Source organism: Dreissena polymorpha, chromosome 2, assembly GCF_020536995.1.
Source record: "Dreissena polymorpha isolate Duluth1 chromosome 2, UMN_Dpol_1.0, whole genome shotgun sequence".
NCBI classification, from domain to species: Eukaryota; Metazoa; Mollusca; class Bivalvia; order Myida; family Dreissenidae; genus Dreissena; species Dreissena polymorpha.
This window is the reverse complement of record NC_068356.1, coordinates 6299215-6314001: the sequence shown is the minus strand read 5'-3', so window position 1 is coordinate 6314001 and position 14787 is coordinate 6299215. Positions and strand designations below refer to the sequence as shown.

The 14787-nt window shown below is 35.4% G+C and overlaps 1 long non-coding RNA gene across 1 annotated transcript; it reads left to right on the top strand.

Annotated features, from left to right (window-relative positions):
• The first annotated feature begins 5864 nt into the window (after positions 1-5864).
• Positions 5865-7025, top strand: LOC127865718 (uncharacterized). Its single transcript, XR_008042740.1, has 3 exons — positions 5865-6014; positions 6171-6326; positions 6483-7025. It is a non-coding gene; the product is annotated as an uncharacterized LOC127865718 (long non-coding RNA).
• Positions 7026-14787: the final 7762 nt, after the last annotated feature.

Genomic DNA, 14787 nt, shown 5'->3' with positions numbered 1-14787 from the left:
GCGTGTTTTCATTGTTAATGAATAATCAAAATCTTAGGCAATTCTTCCGAAGTTCATAGGAATAACTTTATTTTCTGTAATTATTTTTCCTCTCACATATATGCAAGGAATCGTATAGGAACGGTTATTTGATACCCGTGTTTACTTATTTGATAATGTAACCATATTTTGAAATCAGCATTACTTCCGCACGCCTTTGACAAACATCTTCCGTGTCTTTTGTAAACATCATGATGGCCCTTGACACAAACCTGGTATGAAGCTCAACACTACCCTGCAGTTGTCTGGAAATTTCTTTAGCTTTTGACAATCGTGTCTGTTGTAAACTTTCATGTGGTAATATCTGCTAGTACATGTACCTTGTACGTACCGAGGGTCAAGCAACATAGTCTTTACAGTTTAATTAATAATGAGCGACGTACTTCAAAGGCTTGTGGAATATTGTCGTTAACGATTGTCATAATAACAAAGCCATTCCATTTTTATGCCTCTACTCCCTCTTTTGATTATTGATTCGGGAGGCTTATAGTGAATGTTCATCTAATCCGTCCTTATGTCTGTCCTTCGTCTTTCCTTCTGTGACAGGGAAAGTAGATTTAACAGTTTCGTTTAGCATCAACTCAAATTGCTCCAACTCTTTCTCTCAGTTGTTGCTCATGACCGTTACCTATCCAAACATATCTATATCACCCGTCTTTTTGACCATGATCTAGTTGGACTCAGAATAATGCATATCCGTCTGTAATGATACATTAATATGAACCTTTTTTGAAGTTTTTGAATAATTCAAATGACATGTATCTTGGTTAACACGATTTGAGTGGTGTGTGTTGTAGCAATACCGCTTGAAACAGACACTACCGTTTGCTAATGGCTTTCGTTTATCCAAAACATTAAAAAAACATATTCATGACGGATTAAGTTCACTTTGCTGTTTTGTATTTCACCAAAAATGCCTGATAAAACTCTTTGAAACCTAGACAATTGTTGCCCATGACCGTTCCAAATACGCTTATATCATTCAAGCTTGACCTTGTCTAAGACATGGGATGGAACCAAGCACTAATGTGTGTGGGGGAGGGGGGCGTGTGTGTTTGTAAAATACACAGTATTGTGTGCTTGAAATATTGATTTGATGTCTGATGTTTATTGTTAATTTACATGTATTATTAACGCGATTTTTAGCCAGCTTCCTAGAAATCGTCATGCTTTATCATTCTACAAAATGTCAATTTGTGATGAAGCAATAACGTTTTGTAACAAATATGCTAAGATATTATGCTGCTTATTGTTGTGTTTTTTGTCCGTACGAAAATTCATGCCTTTATTGTTAAAGTTGTTGACTCGGAGACCATGTTTTAATTCTCTTTTTTTTGGCGAAGTGGTGAAGGTTTCAAGATATATGTTTTTATAAATATATTTCAACTCGCTAGTTTAAGAATTTTGTTGTTTCCGTAACACGCTACATTATAAGTGTATAGGACAAATATAAACAACAAAAGTTGGCCCGATAATCTTTGTTTTGTCATATACATTATATATATATATATATATATATATATATATATATATATATTTATATTGCTAAATATTAAAATAAAATAATTGAGATACATTTAGTTCAAACAATAAAATAAAATATTTCACCTAAGTTAACGTATATATACATGGAAGTTTACATATGCACATGCATTTTCGAAATTAACTTTTACAATGAACATTTGTATTATCAACTTGTCCGTAAAAAGCAAGTGTTGCATTTACATTTAAATACCTTTATATTGACTTAGTATATTTGATAAATTATTGTTTTTGTCTATCTTCTTCGTTTGCTAGTCAAACATACATTTATCCCAGTGTTGATTTGGTATGTTATCTAACATCAAGGTAGCTAGGGACATTTTATTAAACGAGATAAACTTGTCTTATGTTCCTTACTTATTTTAGCCGCGCTCTGTGGGCTGCTCAGGCTAATCTGGGAATATGCATGAAGCCTGGTATTCCCAGATGGTGGCGGATGGGTTTGTTCGAGGCTTATTGTAACTATGGTCAATACATGAATACTTACGTTTGCGCACGAGCATTATTTCGCTTACAATGCGGCATAATCGACAATAATTTGTTTGGATAAAAAGTTTCATACCACAGTTTTTTGTTGTATTTATTAAACATCATTGTCTTATGATGACAATGCCCGTTACGTTATGGATATCGGTCGAATATTTTGAAAGCCGATTTTTGAACCGGTTGGTTAATTTCCTTGGTTGTTACCTGCGCTAAGTTTAAGCTAAAACTAAGCACGAAGTGCTTGGGTAGCTATGTTTGTTCAATACCGTATGTCATTTTTCTGCGTCAATATTTTCTTCAATAACTTCTTAGGTTAAACTGGCATGTGTAATTTGATAAAACTTATAAGAAATGTTCCTGGTTAGCCCTTAACTATTTTCTTTAAGTAAAAGGAGTTTCTTTTTAACTATAGTTTCCATGGAACTAAAACACTACCATATTTTTTAAAGGGGTCTTTTCACAGATTTTGGCATTTTTTTAACTTATTCATTAAATGCTTTATATTGATAAATGTAAACATTGGATAGTAAAAGCTCCAGTAAAAAATCAAGAAAAAAATTAAAAAAAGGAAAAGAACATTGCCCGGAGCAGGTTTCGAACCAGTAACCCCTGGAGTCCTGCCAGAGTCCTGAAGTAATCAAAGCACTGAAAGTACTGGTGGATTATTGACATGAAATCTCACAACGTGGCCCTGATTCAAAAGGAAACTAAGTTCATTTAGAAAAACATTCAAGTTTCTGAACCCTGTCTTCGCCACTGCGATGTTTAGTGTGTTACTAGTCTCGGACCAGCTTCAATAGGAAAGAGTTAAAGGGAAACATACAATCTAAAATATCGCCTGTGTGAATCGAGTATTGTACATTCGGATACTTTTTCTCGGTAACGGCTTTTATCGTTATATAGAGAATACTAGCAATGCGCATGTACTAACATTTTCACAACACCCAATCAAATTGCGTTGCGTTAACAGAGAGTTAGTTCTGCGGCGTAGACAGAAGTGCTCCGAAGTTTGCAGTAATATGCAAATTAGGCTGAAGATTGGCTACTGTGTATTATTGCCGCTTTGCGTCAATAATCCAAAAACGCTTTAGCCTACTGTGCTATTCCGCCGAGTACACATTCTCGACGTATTTTATACCTCATATAAGCAATCTTCGTAGTTTCACAAAATTTAACGACAAAAACAGAACTCTCCAAATTATTCAATCGTTTCGCGTTGCAACGCTTTATAATTTTTAGGTTTTAAAGTCGTCAAAAGATGCATATAATGGCTATATTAGAGCATGGTTAATGTTCAGTATTACTGTTTCCTCACAAATATCATAACTAAAACGAAAACTTACGAATCTGAAACAACTTTTTTCAATTTTGTCAATTTACCAAAGCGTGAAAAGATCCCTTTAAAATCAGAAACATGTCGCTTTAATTGCAAGTTTCCACACAAATAGTCATTGGATGACACTCTTCTAAGTTCCTTTAAATTCGAATCTTCCATATAAAATGGATTAAAATGAGTCGCTGCTTGAGTGCGTTCAACAAATAGGTTATTCTATACATAGATGGTGACGTCACTACGTTATTGTCAGTAAGACCGGTGTGTACACAATGCCAATAGGTCGGTAAAACAGACGACCTTGTTCCAATACTGAATGGGCGGAGGCGATGTGATGCCCCGTATATGGTGTGTGTACTGTCGTTTTATAACGTAAAACTGCATTTTACCTAAGCCCATATTTAAACCCCCCAACGAAGTTTAGGGGGGTATATAGGAGTGAACTTGTCTGTCGGTCGGTCGGTTGGTCTGTCGGTCTGTCTGTCGGTCCGTATTAAGTGTCCGCTCTCTAATTCAAGTAGTTTTCATCCGATCTTCACCAAACTTGGTCAGAAGTTGTATCTAGATGATGTCTAGGCCAAGTTCGAATATGGACCTTGCTGGGTCAAAAACTAAGTAACGGGGTCAGTTAGTGCGTTTAAACATTCAGCATGTTGTCCGCTCTCTAATTCAAGTAGTTTTCATCCGATCTTCACCAAACTTGGTCAGAAGTTGTATCTACACGATGTCTAGGCCAAGTTCGAACATGGGCCTTGCCGGTCAAAAAACTAAGTCACGGGGTCACTTGGTGCGTTTTAGACATTGAGCATGTTGTCCGCTCTCTAATTCAAGTAGTTTTCATCCGATCTTCACCAAACTTGGTAAGAAGTTGTATCTAGATGATCTTAGGCCAAGTTCGAACATGGGCCTTGCCGGGTCAAAAACTAGGTCACAGGGTCACTTAGTGCGTTTTTTAACATTCAGCATGGTGTCCTCTCTCTTATTCGAGTAGTTTTCATCCGATCTTCACCAAACTTGGTCAGAAGTTTTATCTAGATGATCTGAAGGCCAAGTTCGAACATGGGCCATGCCAGATCAAAAACTAGGTCACAGGGTCACTTAGTACGTTTTACACATTGAGCATGGTGTCCGCTCTCTATTTCAAGTAATTTAAATCCGATCTTCACCACACTTGGTCAGAAGTTGTAACTAGATGATGTGTAGGTCAAGTTCGAACATGGGCCATGCCGGGTCAAAATCAAGGTCACGGGGTCACTTAGTGTGTTTTAAACCTCACCATGATGTCCGCTTTCTAATTCAAGTAGTTTTTATCCAATCTTCACCAAAATTGGTCAGAAGTTGTTTCTTGATAATGTCTAGGGCAAGTTTGAGTATGGGTCATGCCGGGTCAAAACAAGGTCACGGGGTCACTTAGTGCGTTTTAAACATCACAATGTTGTCCGCTCTCTAATTCAAGTAGTTTTCATCCAACCTTCACCAAACTTAGTCAGAAGTTGTATCTAGATGATGTCTAGGTCAAGTTTGAATATGGTCATGCCGGGTCAAAAACTAGGTCACGGGATATCTTAGTGCGTTTTAAACCTCACCATGTTGTCCGCTCTCTAATTCAAGTAGTTTCCATCCAATCCTCACCAAACTTGGTCACAAGTTTTATCTAAATGATCTCTAGGACAAGTTTAAACATGGGCCATTCCGGGCCTAAAACTAGGGAACTAGGTCATGGGGTCACTTAGTGCGTTTTTTAACATTCAGCATGGTGTCCGCTCTCTAATTCAAGTAGTTTACATCCGATCTTCACCAAACTTGGTCGGAAGTGTTATGGAGATGATCTTAATGCCAAGTTAGAACATGAGCCTTTCTGGGTCAAAAACTAGGTCAAGGGGTCACTTAGTGCGTTTTACAAATTGAGCATGGTGGCCGCTGTTTTTTGTGAAGACGACATGCAAAATATTATATGTCAATGTGGCATGTGGGTGTATTCGTCACGTCTGTGACGAAGCTCTAGTTAGAATTTAAAATTCGATTTATCATAGATGACAGAGTGATGTGGAATTCGTTTGCATGAAATTTAACCATAAAGGATGCAGCAATGTGGATTTATATTTAAACATTCGTTTCGACTTAATGTTTACAACAAAATGCTACGCGTACCTAACGGTAACTCATTCCTTTCCAATGTGTCACGATTGCAATTTGGTATTAACGAATTCCGTTATAACAAGAAACAAAATAAAGAAGTATATATTTTTATACGCCCGTATAAAATACGGGACGTATTATGTGAAACCCCTTGGCGGGCGGCGGGCGGCGGGCGGCGGGCGGCGGGCGGAAGGCATCACTTTGTCCGGACTCTAATTCAAATTGTATTCATCCGATCTTCACCAAACTTGGTCAGCAGTTGCATCTAGTTGATATCTAGGCCAAGTTCGAATATGGGTCATGCCGGGTCAAAAACTAGGTCATAGGGTCAATAAGTGCATTTTCAAAGGGGCCACTTTGTCCGGACTCTATTTCAAATTGTATTCATCCGATCTTCACCAAACTTGGTCAGCAGTTGCATCTAGTTGATATCTAGGCCAAGTTCGAATATGGGTCATGCCGGGTCAAAAACTAGGTCATAGGGTCAATAAGTGCATTTTCAAAGGGGCCACTTTGTCCGGACTCTATTTCAAATTGTATTCATCCGATCTTCACCAAACTTGGTCAGAAGTTGCATCTGGTTGATATCTAGGCCAAGTTCGAATATGGGTCATGCCGGGTCAAAAACTAGGTCATAGGGTCAATAAGTGCATTTTCAAAGGGGCCACTTTGTCCGGACTCTATTTCAAATTGTATTCATCCGATCTTCACCAAACTTGGTCAGCAGTTGCATCTAGTTGATATCTAGGCCAAGTTCGAATATGGGTCATGCCGGGTCAAAAACTAGGTCATAGGGTCAATAAGTGCATTTTCAAAGGGGCCACTTTGTCCGGACTCTATTTCAAATTGTATTCATCCGATCTTCACCAAACTTGGTCAGCAGTTGCATCTAGTTGATATATAGGCCAAGTTCGAATATGGGTCATGCCGGGTCAAAAACTAGGTCATAGGGTCAATTAGTGCATTTTCAACGGCGCCACTTTGTCCGGACTCTAATTCAAATTGTATTCATCCGATCTTCACCAAATTTGGTCAGAAGTTGTGTCTAGATGATATGTAGGTCAAGTTCAAATATGGGTCATGCCGGGTCAAAAACTAGGTCACGAGGTTACTTAGTGCATTTCAAGCATTTAGCATGGTGTCCGCTCTCTAATTGAAGTAGTTTTCATCTGATCTTCACCTAATTTGGTCAGAAGTTGTGTCTAGATGATATGTAGGTCAAGTTCGAACATGGGTCATGCCGGGTCAAAAACGAGGTCACATAGTGCATTTCAAGCATTAAGCATGTTGTCCGCTCTTTAATTGAAGTAGTTTTCATCTGATCTTCACCAAATTTAGTCAGATGTTACATCTAAGTGATATCTAGGTCAAGTCCAAATATGGGTCATGCCGGGTCAATAACTAGGTCTTGAGGACACTTTCAAGCATTGAGCATGGTGTCCAAAACCTTCGAACGGGCGTATCTTGTGACAGTTTGGCACTCTTGTTTTATGTGTATATAGTAAATAAGTTCGTACAAAATGTATACTTGTATGACGAATATACAATACAAATCATTCATACCAGGTTCTTAAAACTACAATTAACAGTGAATCAGGAGAGATCACGTAAACCTAAACGGGAATTTAAATGAAGAAATACGAGTAACATACTTTTACAAACAAACATGTTACAAGGCAATTATTTCCGTGTCTTTAAGTTTTTAATGTCGTGTTGAAATGGTGGCCTGATCCGAAATAAGAGAAAGTAGGTAATTGGCAAATTATATTAGTTTCTTAATTTTTCTAGCACCATATCATTGTATTTTGTATGACTATATTTGTAGTAAGAATATTGTCTATATTATTGTCTATTGTATACAAACAATTTAATACATATTATAAGCACTATTATAGATGTCTGATTTATATGATACATACACACAAGTAGTAATACAACAAAAGCATATTGATTCATTAAGAAACAGAATCACTTTATTAAGTACATTTATGTCATCTCTACAACTTGATTAATATATCAGCAAGGCTTTATAACGGATGAGTATCATATAAAATACAATAACAAATTTACATATATGCAGCATTTATATATACAATCGGACGCAGCAATATTATATATGCAATAGGCAAATCTTTAAAGGTAAATTAATAAACCGTTTCACTTATTAAATAAATATTAATTTATATTTTAAAAGTGTGATTTCCGGCAGGTAATTAAAAAGGTGGTTTATAATTTCATTTTTTTTTAGAACAATTGTATGTTACAAATTATTCTTCAACATTAATATATGTTTACACTTTCGATATACATTCCTCGAGTAAGAGTATCATATATAACTAGTAAAAGCCCCGCCCCGATGCATCATCAGGAAATAGTTTTTTATCAACGTCCTTTCTTTAACGGAGGTGACCAATGGCCGAACAATTAGACAACGACAAAAGCACTCCACAAAACACTAATGAACGAATCTTGGACGAACGCCGTGCAAATCATTGTACTGGACTTTAAGGACACACAAAGATTACGGTTGTCAGATGTTTTTCGCCAAAAAATTACAGTTTTAATAAAATGGCACTCAGATGTGCATTTTTTATTATGTATCATTTTAGATGTAACATGCTTTCAAAGCTAGCGGACCAGATGAATTTTGATTCGTACAAACAACTTTAGATTAAAAAATGTCGGTTATATCTAACAAAACACTCAGATGAATATGATCATTTTCAATTAATTAAAACGACATTGGTCTAAACTCGTATGCTTTCCGCAAACACTTATTTTATGAATTATGTGGCGTTAAGAGTTTAATGCATGTACATGTATGGATACATGTCTATGAATATTAATACATTATACCTATTTACGTATAATGTTGTCATAACACTGACATAATTCAAAGAATGTTGGCGAGTCAGAGATAGAAGCCAACGCTATTTTTTGTCTTAGTATTTTTAGCGATGTTCATATACTTTTAGGGTAAAAGCTACATTACAGACTAAGTAACAAATTACTAGTAACATGAACTGCAAGACGAGTTCGGTGATTCGGGGTTTTCACCGTTAGTGCAATATAACATTCCAAACTAAAACTCATGAACGTACATAATCTAGAAAAAAAATAAGTTGGTAAATATAAAATTATTTATGGAAATAGATCAGATAAATAATTAAATGACCCGAAAATAAATTATAATTCAATCCGTGTTTAAATTTGTAAGAGGTCACAATACTCGTCTTAAGTTATAAACAGCGAATCGTATCTTCTATCATCTGATTGATTTCAGCGTCATTGAGACACTGCTTCATCAACTCATCTGCAAGAGCATAAATGTCTTTAGACAAGTCCGGCATTGTTCCGTCGGCAGTTTCGATTGCTGAGTTTACGAGTGTATATACATCAACATGTATTAGAGCTATCCCAAAAACACCTCCTGCTATATAAAGTCCTCTGCCAACCGCTCTAGCCCCCTGGACACCAGCAACACTAGCCCTCGCACCAATCCCAGATCCAACAACCGATCTAGCCCCCCTGGACACCAGCAACACTAGCTCTCGCACCAATCCCAGATCCAACAACCGCTCTAGCCCCCTGGACACCAGCAACACTAGATCTCGCACCAATCCCAGATCCAACAACCGCTCTAGCCCCCTGGACACCAGCAACACTAGCTCTCGCACCAATCCCAGATCCAACAACCGCTCTAGCCCCCTGGACACAAGCAACACTAGCTCTCGCACCAATCCCAGATCCAACAACCGCTCTAGCCCCCTGGACACCAGCAACACTAGCCCGCGCAACAATCCCTGCTTGACTGACGATTTGTGCTTTGCTCTTGCCAAGTCGTATAACTGAACAACTTGATAGATCAATTTATATGCAGTTGACCATGCTGTTTTAACAGAGCCGTAGAGGAATTTTGTGATGAAATTCGTTAATAGAGGATACTTTTGGTCCATCTCGTACTTTCCAAGAACTTCTATAAGTCCGTAGAAGGTTTGTATGAGGCCATTGCGCGTTTACTCATACTTTTCTAAAAGCTCTTCTGCGGCTTGGCTTGCCTTTGATTCTTTCCCATATTGGTCTACCGCTTTAACGCCACTAGTAACCCCGCCTGCTCCACCAATCACTGCCCCTTGAAAAGACAAAGAAAACTTCATAACTGATGACGTTTTGTAAACCATAAAATATTTTTCTTATAAGATACGTATGTATGGCGGTAATGAGACAGGTTGTGCCTTTTGTAACAAAGTTAACTATTACCATGATATACACACATTAGTATACGAAATAAGATGATAATTATGTGGTTTAGAAAAAAGCGTAACAAAATAATTTGGTAAAGAAATTATATTTTCGGTCATTCTCCATTTAGCTCTGATGAAGCATGACAGTTGCAGACAAAATAATGTTGCCTAATCAATCATGATAGTAAATTAACCGCCATGATGTAATTTAAATACTGTTGTTAAACACGCCGGTAAATAGTCGGTTTGTGTTCAATCGTAATTAAACAATATGTATATCGTGAAAGTCTCTGATCATTCGTTCATACAATATGTATATCGTGAAAGTCTCTGATCATTCGTTCATACAATATGTATATCGTGAAAGTCTCTGATCATTCGTTCATACAATATGTATATCGTAAAAGTCTCTGATCATTCGTTCATACAATATGTATATCGTGAAAGTCTCTGATCATTCGTTCATACAATATGTATATCGTAAAAGTCTCTGATCATTCGTTCATACAATATGTATATCGTGAAAATCTCTGATCATTCGTTCATACAATATGTATATCGTGAAAGTCTCTGATCATTCGTTCATACAATATTTATATCGTGGAAGTCTCTGATCATTCGTTCATAAAATATGTATATCGTGAAAATCTCTGATCATTCGTTCATACAATATTTATATCGTGGAAGTCTCTGATCATTCGTTCATACAATATGTATATCGTGAAAATCTCTGATCATTCGTTCATACAATATGCATATCGTGAAAGTCTCTGATCATTCGTTCATACAATATGTATATTGTGCAAGTCTCTGATCATTCATTCATACAATATGTATATCGTGAAAGTCTCTGATCATTCGTTCATACAATATGTATATCGTGAAAGTCTCTGATCATTCGTTCATACAATATGTATATCGTGAAAGTCTCTGATCATTCGTTCATACAATATGTATATCGTAAAAGTCTCTGATCATTCGTTCATACAATATGTATATCGTGAAAGTCTCTGATCATTCGTTCATACAATATGTATATCGTGAAAGTCTCTGATCATTCGTTCATACAATATGTATATCGTGAAAGTCTCTGATCATTCGTTCATACAATATGTATATCGTGAAAGTCTCTGATCATTCGTTCATACAATATGTATATCGTGAAAGTCTCTGATCATTCGTTCATACAATATGTATATCGTGAAAGTCTCTGATCATTCGTTCATACAATATGTATATCGTGAAAGTCTCTGATCATTCGTTCATACACTTACTCTTGAAGTATCAAGGTTTGGGAAACTTCGTGAACAAATAAAGGTGACATATTTAAATTATCATCAAAATCATGCGCCGTTTAAATTATAATTATCGGCTCGAACCTTTGAAGGCAGCATTTAATGGATCATAGTTTTTTGTACGCACGGATTATGAGGCCGTTTCCAATGTTGATATTTGAATGTGGAGATTCTGTTTACAAATTTATTATAATCGATAAACTAATTAAATCAACAAGTATCTTCAACTAATTTTAAAACTTAAAAGTTCGACTTCGAAGTCATATTGATGAATCTGAAATTGTTTTGAAAGTTTTTTGTTAAGAGCATCTTACCTGCAACCGTTAAGGCCAACGAAGTACCGAATGTAAAAAAACGACAAACCGAAACCGACAGCAGACATTATTGCGCCAAGGACACTTAAAGACACTCCAGCTATGTTGTACTTTTGTATTTCTTTTTTTAAAGAATAAACAACTAAATAAATAATTTGCTATTTCAAGAGTACTAAATAGCATACTTTACTTATGCTGCAAAGCATTAAACATTTAATGTCAAAAACCACATATAGATTCCGTCGGTCATATTTATTATGCTATCAAAATTATGTTATAAAAAAGTTAATTCACCAAAGCGAAATATTCACACTCTACGTAACTACAACGTATTCATTTGAGTAAAATTATATAGAACATGTTCTATATATGTTTTTGCTTTCCATAGATTAATGATCCAGTGATATAACAGTCGTTAACATAATAACAGTAAGAATTGAATTATTTTTGAAAATTATTTTCCTAAATACTGCTCATGAAAGCCTTTGGCTGTAGCCTTCAAGTGACCGCTAATTTCTTGTGTTTTCTTCGTAAAATATAGAAGTTTCGTCTTCAAGACGCGCACTTTATCTGCGTGAGGCATCTTTGGATTTGTGTACTTGTTACTATTATCTTCTATCAGTTCTGTCCCTGAAAAAGGTAAAACTAACTTACGAGCGTCTGTGATGAATAATATGGCAATTATTTAATCCGACTCTAATACCTAGTACTAGTTAATCTCAGTTTTTGTCTCGCGCGCGCTCACACGCGTGTGTGTGGGTGTGTGCGTGCGTGCACGTTGACGTGCGCGTGGGCGGGTGTGTGTGTGTGTGTGTGTGTGTGTGTGTGCCATTGCATTCAGAAACAGCAGATCGATTGAGGTAAGTATCACATTCTTGCGCAACATTTTGGCTTAAGTGGATAATAATTCGTTTTAAGCTTTTATAGTTAAAATTACAATTAAAATAACGCATCATTTCAAGATCTTTATTTGTTTAGTTTTTTCAAGTAATGAAGCTATTGTTAAAGTACAAACCAATGTAATATTTTTATATTTTGGCAATGATCAAGTGCAAAAAGACTTTGAGAAGGTTTTGTGGTCGTCATAATTGATCCAACCGTCGGACTGGGGAAGAGCTCTTTTCATATCTGACAAATGTATTGTCATGCATTGGTCATTTTTTATTGTTTGAGACCATGTTCAGGTTGCAAAACGGATAAATGATACATTATTTAGTTATCATATTCAGTTGTTGTGTTTAACAAATAATGATTGATGAGCTATATTTTACTAATTTAGGACGATTATGAAAATAAATAATAAGATCTGCAGCTGTCACTTTAAAGTTTGAACGATTAAATAAAAGTTTGAACGCTTTAATGAAAACAGGTTGATGAGTACCAGATACTTTTAAAGAGTTATTAAAAAAATTAAAACATTTTTGAAAATTCGTATATTGGGTTGTTATTCTAGAATGATTAAAACAATAGTTTTCCTCTGGAACAAACATATGGGTTGACAGATTGTCAACACTTGGATCGAGTTTTTGTCTGTTATTTATGGTGGTTAACAATTTAATGCATACATTTTTAATTGAGGGAAAAAGGACAGACTATATGGCAATTTAAATTAAAAAAAATACTTTGATCGATATAAAAATAATTGTCTTTTTATAACTTAATTGTCAACTTTTGCTCATTTACATATTAAAATACTGTGTTTGAAACACACTCTTTACCATGTAGCGTAATATTTTATCAAACTTTCGAAAGTCTATGACAACTTTCATATATTGATATCGAAATGACGGTTAAATTGTTAATAATATTGAATATTAAATAAAGTTGGCGTTTGTCGACACAAACGCGTGTCTGTGTTGCTGAGAAGCTCCACGAGTGGATATGCATTGACAATAATTTACAGTATGTAGAACAAATGTTGATAAACCAAGGTCACTCAATTTATTTCAATGAATTGATTATTTCAATCGTTAAGCTTTCCATGAATAAGTGCACCGAATACAAGTAACGTAATGGTGACAGAGTATTTTTCTGGCTGTTTATAAATAATATTGCATACAGCGTAGAGTTTGAACTATATTTATTTTTAAACATTGACATCGATTGTCAATAAAATACTTTCAATCAAAAACACAATATTTAGATTTGATTAAAATGAAGAGAGTTTTTTTTTAAGTCACATTATTTACTTTCAGTACCAGTATTAAAGTCACACACATTGAAATGAAATACGTGGCATAGTAAATGTATGTATAAATACGAAACATATTTTATCTATGCAAATTACAATATATCTGGTGGTAACAAGATAAAAATCTGTCTCTTTTGCGCTTAAAAACTTAAAAATAATCGCGTTTGTCGAAATGGACGTATACGTCTAGAAATCCTACTTTCGGTTTTAAAAGCGGAACCGTTTGAAAAATAATAAATTACTTGCTAACTAGGCTATGGATTTAATTTTATCTATCTCAATTAGAATATATCTGGTGGTTACAAGATAGAAATCCGTCTATTTTGCGCTAAAAAACTTAAAAATAATCGCGTTTGTCGAAATGTACGTATACGTATTGAAATCCTACTTTCGGTTTTAATTTTTTTTTAACTTACTTGCTAACTAGGCTATAGATTTAATGACAACTTTGCTCACTTTTAAATTGCATCTATATTTATTGATTAACATGTAGTTTATTTCAAGGTGTGTGGCTTTAATTTTGTAAACCATTCCATCAAAAATTAAAAGTAAATAATTTCACTGACCTCAATATCTCTGTTAAAAATATAAATACGAAATTTAATAAATATATACCAACCGTGCTATGGATACAAACAATTCTGTATACAATGAAGCAATCAAATAGTCGAACACTGCAATAGCAATTTTACGGCAGGCGTAACTCGCTCAATTAAACTAATTAAGGCATCGTCGAAAACACTTGGTTGCATGTCATTAAATACCGAATATATAAGGAAGTAAAGTAGAGACAATCCATCGATGACATAGCCATTTATTCAATTTGCTTGAAGTGCTGTTATTCTTATTTTATCGTTCAGTCACCATCTTTGACTATCCAAACGTCACACTAAAGAGTTTTCCCGGACTATGGTCGAACACTTGTAGGTTTCACAAGCAACGATCACGCTGAAATAATCACGTGTCATCTAATGTCGTCACATGAAAGTTACCATTAAACGACTTAGGCTATTGTATAAGCTTTCTTGAAATGTATATGTCAATAAACTTAGATTTAAAATTGGGGCAAAAAGGTACCAAGTGACATTTTAATAGTTTGTAGAAAATCGCGTTTAAAGGTTTAAAACTCTACATCAAATTAAGTGCGTACAAAGCAGGACTGTAATTGTGCATATGGTTAGACATAAATACAACCTTCGCGCTT